Genomic DNA, 5,720 nt, shown 5'->3' with positions numbered 1-5,720 from the left:
ACGCTTGAAGGGAGCGCGCTTTCTTGGTGGAAGGCGCAGATTCAGATGTTTGGATTGGAAACTGCAAATGCTACTGCGTGGGAGGATTTCAAGGACATGATTAAGGATGAATACTGTCACCGGGATGACATCCACAAGCTTGAGAATGAGTACTATGAGCTCAAGATGGTTGGGTCAGAGATTGAGACCTACACCAAGTTGTCCAACGATTATGCTGCTCTTTGCCCAAACATGTCTCGACCCATGTATCGAAGAATCGAACTGTACATCAAGGGTTTGGCTCCAGAAATTCGAAGCCATGTCACTTCAGCCAACCACACTACCATTCAGCCGATCGTTCGACTTGCTCACAAACTTACCGATCAGGCCGTGGAAGAGGGCAGGTTGCCCAAAAGGATCAATGCTACTGTCGGAACTTCTAGTGACAGCAAGCGTAAGTGGGAAGGAAGTCAAAGCAAGGATGCTAACCCCACTCAGGCCCCAGCACAGCAAAGGAAAACTGAAAGCAACAAGGGCACTCAACAACAGGGTGGCTACCGGGGAAGCTACCCTAAGTGCAACAAGTGTAACAAGCACCACAATGGGGCATGTAACAAGGGCCAGTGTCAGCGATGCCACAAGATGGGGCACGAAGCCAAGGATTGTAGAAGCCAGTTCCCAACAAGGCAGAATCAGCAACAACCCCAACAGCAGCAGGGAAACAACCGGGCATGTTTTAAGTGTGGAGCTGAGGGGCACTTTAAGAAGGATTGCCCTGAACTGAATCAGAACCGCAACAACAATCAGGGAGCTGGGAACAACAATCAGAACAACAATGCTGGGAATGGTGCTAGAGGAAGGGCTTTCGTGATTGGAGCTGGTGAAGCAAGGAATGACCCCAATGTCGTGGCGGGTAAGTTCCTACTCGTTGATCGTTATGTTTCTGTGTTATTTGATTCCGGTGCCGATGCTAGTTATGTATCCCTACGTATTAGTAAGAAGCTTAAGCGTCCGCTTTCGTTACTAAGTTCTCCTCATATCGTCGAGTTAGCAAATGGTAGAAACATCGAGGCCTCACATGTTGTCAAGGGCTGCAAACTAGAGTTGTCTGGTCAGACATTTAGTATCGACCTTTTCCCTGTTACTCTTGGAAGCTTCGACGTCGTTATTGGTATGGATTGGTTATCCAAGCATCGCGCTGAGATCCTTTGTCAAGAGAAAGCAGTTCGTATTCCTCGCCGTTCTGGCAAACCCCTCATTGTACAAGGTGGCAAAAGTGGAGAAATCTCCGGCGTTATCTCATTCTTGAAGGCCCAGAAGTGTTTACGAAAAGGGCACACCGCTATCTTAGCACTTGTCACCAACACGCAGGAAAAGGAAAAGAGGATTGAAGACTTTCCAGTAGTGCGCGACTATCCCGAGGTATTTCCTGAGGAATTACCTGGACTCCCTCCCCACCGTCAGGTCGAATTCCAAATCGAGCTAGCTCCCGGAGCAGCGCCTATAGCTCGTGCACCTTATCGACTAGCCCCCGCAGAATTAAAGGAACTCTCTACTCAACTACAGGAACTTTTGGATAAAGGATTTATCCGTCCTAGTTCATCACCCTGGGGAGCACCGGTACTCTTTGTTAAGAAGAAGGATGGCACGTTCCGAATGTGTATTGATTATCGTGAGTTGAACAAGGTTACCATCAAGAATCGTTACCCTCTCCCGCGAATCGACGATTTGTTTGATCAACTGCAAGGATCGAGCTACTATTCTAAGATTGATCTGCGATCAGGCTACCATCAGTTAAGGGTCCGTAATGAAGACATTTCCAAAACTGCATTCAGAACTCGTTATGGTCATTATGAATTCCTCGTTATGCCCTTTGGAATGACCAACGCCCCTGCAGTGTTCATGGATCTCATGAACCGGGTATGCAAACCCTACCTCGACAAATTTGTGATTGTGTTCATAGACGACATCTTGATCTACTCGAAAAGTCAGGAAGAACATAAACGGCACCTACACCTTATCCTCGAACTCCTTCGCAATGAGCAACTGTACGCCAAGTTCTCGAAATGCGACTTCTGGCTTTGAGAAGTCCATTTCCTTGGACACGTGGTTAACAAGGACGGAATCCACGTCGACCCTGCAAAGATCGACTCTATAAAGAATTGGCCTACCCCTAAGACTCCCACTGAAGTTCGCCAATTCTTGGGATTAGCAGGTTACTACCGCAGATTCGTTCAAGGATTCTCAAAGATGGCACAACCCCTCACTACACTCACTCAGAAAGGCGTCACCTACAAGTGGAAAGAAGCACAGGAATCTGCTTTTCAGAGGCTTAAGGATAACCTCTGCAGTGCTCCTATTCTCTCGTTACCCGAAGGAACTGACGACTTTGTGGTTTACTGCGATGCGTCTATTCATGGACTCGGTTGCGTGTTAATGCAACGCGAGAAAGTTATTGCCTACGCCTCTCGACAACTCAAGACGCATGAAAAGAACTACACGACGCATGACTTGGAACTGGGAGCAGTGATCTTTGCTCTTAAGATATGGAGACATTACCTGTACGGTACCAAGTGCACTATCTACACCGATCACAGGAGTCTCGAGCATATCTTCAAGCAGAAGGAATTAAACATGCGACAGCGTCGATGGGTCGAACTCTTGAATGATTATGAATGCGCCATCAAGTATCATCCGGGCAAGGCCAATGTTGTGGCAGACGCCCTCAGCCGAAAAGACACTGTACCAAAGCGCGTGCGAGCATTACAACTTACCATCCAGTCTAGTCTCCCTACCCAGATTCGAAATGCTCAGATTGAAGCTCTGAAACCGGAAAACATCAGGGCTGAATCCCTGCGAGGATCGAGACAACAACTAGAACAGAAAGAGGACGGCGCCTACTATGTGGCAGGGCGCATTTGGGTCCCACTTTACGGAGATTTACGAGAGCTTGTGATGGACGAAGCCCATAAGTCCCGTTATTCAGTACATCCTGGTTCAGATAAGATGTACCACGACCTAAGAACCACATACTGGTGGCCTGGCATGAAAGCCCACATAGCAGCCTATGTTGGCAAATGTTTGACCTGCGCAAGAGTCAAGATCGAGTATCAGAAACCAGCAGGCCTACTACAGCAACCCGAAATCCCGAAATGGAAATGGGAGCAAATTTCCATGGATTTTGTCACAGGATTACCTAGATCTCAACGCGGGAATGATACTATTTGGGTAATAGTAGATCGTTTGACTAAGTCTGCACACTTTCTGGCCATTAAGGAAACAGACAAGTTCTCAACCTTGGCAGAAATCTATTTAAAGGAAGTAGTCTCCAGGCACGGGGTGCCAACTTCTATTATCTCCGACCGAGACGCTCGTTTTACTTCCGAGTTGTGGCAAGCTATGCACAAATGCTTTGGCTCACGTTTGGACATGAGCACCGCTTATCACCCGCAAACGGATGGGCAGTCTGAACGCACCATCCAAACCCTGGAAGACATGCTTAGAGCATGTGTGATCGACTTTGGCAAAAACTGGGAGAAGCATCTACCGCTGGTGGAATTCTCCTACAACAACAGCTATCACACTAGTATTCAGGCGGCACCTTTTGAGGCATTGTACGGTCGTAAATGCCGATCACCTCTCTGCTGGGCGGAAATAGGTGACAGTCAACTCACAGGCCCAGAACTAGTGGTAGATACAACGGAAAAGATTTCCCAGATCAGGCAACGCATGGCGGCAGCTCGTGACCGTCAGAAAAGCTACGCTGACAAGCGTAAGAGACCGTTAGAATTCCAGGTCGGGGACCGGGTTCTACTAAAAGTCTCACCCTGGAAGGGTGTGGTCCGTTTCGGTAAACGGGGCAAGCTGAATCCACGGTATGTTGGACCATTCGAAATTACCGAGAAAATCGGTAAGGTTGCTTATAGATTAAACCTGCCTGCAGAGCTGAGTGCAGTGCACAACGTTTTTCACGTATCTAACCTGAAGAAGTGTTTGTCGGATGAAACACTTGTGATTCCTTTTAAGGAACTGACGATTGATGAACAGCTACACTTTACTGAGGAACCGATTGAGATCACGGATCGAGAAATCAAAACCCTCAAACGTAGCCAGATACCCCTTGTGCGAGTTCGTTGGAACTCACGACGCGGCCCAGAGTTACCTGGGAGCGGGAAGACCAGATGAAGTCTAAGTATCCCCAGCTGTTCCCAAACGAAAACCCCAGCACTGAAGCTACAACCGAATTTCGGGACGAAATTCCAAACTAACGGGGGGATGATGTGACACCCCGTTGAAACACGCTAGCTTGGCAGTGGCTGCTTCAACTTTCGGGACGAAAGTTCTTAAAACTTGGGGATAATGTGACACTCTAGGTTTTTCCGAACGAACACCTTGTGATATTTTGTGTTTATATGATTATTATTAAATGAAAACGTGATCCTTTGTGCATTTTATGTGTTGTATGTATTATATATGTAGTATAGATATAATTATGAGAGCCGAAACCACGACCCGAGACCACGACTCGCAACCACTCGGTTGCGAGTGGGTCACTCGGTTGCGAGTGGGCCTTTGGGCCGTAACCGGCTTGGGCCGAAACCCCAAGCCCAACCCGAAACATCCCCTTGTATATGTATCCCACCTTTCCCCCACTCCTTCCATTTTACACACACAAACACTCCTCAAACTCTCTCACTAGAAACCCTCAACAACACACCCCAATCCCTTCCTATTTTCGGTTCAAGCAAAGATCCCGGACAAGAAACTCGGTCAAGACTATCACTCGGACATTCCATCTTCTCGGTTCTTTTCCTTGTTTACGGCTCCTTCTTCTCTACCTGGTTAGTGTCCTAGTTTGTGTATAGATTTATGTGTAATGGATGCCTTGTATTCTTGCTTGAATGATATGTATAAGAACTAGAAAATGTTTGGTTAGTAGTTTATGCATGATCACTAGGTTATTTTGTAAAGTTTGTGAATATGTGTTAACATGATTAAAAAGACTTGATATTGGTAGTTTACAAGTGTTCATAGTCAACTATACTATGCTTTAAAGTTATTGCTAAGATGATGATGCTAAAAATAAGATTTCGGCTATATGTTGTATGTTCTTTGTCCTTGCCATGATAATTTTGTTGAAAATATGTAATTTTTGGTTCATAAGTGTGTGATTTGTTATGGTGAAAACCCTAGAAAATATGAAGATAAGATGAACTTGTTGAATGAGGGTTGAATATTTCAAAATGGCAAAGTTTGATCTAAGATTTCTAATATTCAGTTTAGGAAAAGTGTTTGTAGAAACCTTATTGGCTGTTTCCAAATCTGGGTCTGATTTCATATGTACAATTTGGACTGATGGTTCTGCATCATCACGTGTACATGAAAATGACAGTTTACGACTCGCAACCACAGCATTCCGACTCGAAACCACACCGTTGCGACTCGCAACCAAAGCATGACAAGTCGAAACCACGTGATTACGACTCGAGACTACGACGGTTGCGACTCGCAACCAACACGTGACAACTCGAGACCACGGTTGCGACTCGCAACCATAACGTGACAAGCCGCAACCACCTGGTTGCGACTCGAGACCAGCTGGTTGCGACTGGGCCGTCCATGTTAGTTATTGGGCCAATACGTGTTTAACTTGGGCTATCTGTTGACTGGATTATATGTTGCTGTGATTTGTTTGACTGTGTTACGGTTAGGGCCGGCCCAATAACCCCATGACTATCTAC

This window comes from Helianthus annuus, chromosome 13, assembly GCF_002127325.2.
Source record: "Helianthus annuus cultivar XRQ/B chromosome 13, HanXRQr2.0-SUNRISE, whole genome shotgun sequence".
NCBI classification, from domain to species: Eukaryota; Viridiplantae; Streptophyta; class Magnoliopsida; order Asterales; family Asteraceae; genus Helianthus; species Helianthus annuus.
Note: the sequence above shows the minus strand (reverse complement) of the source record.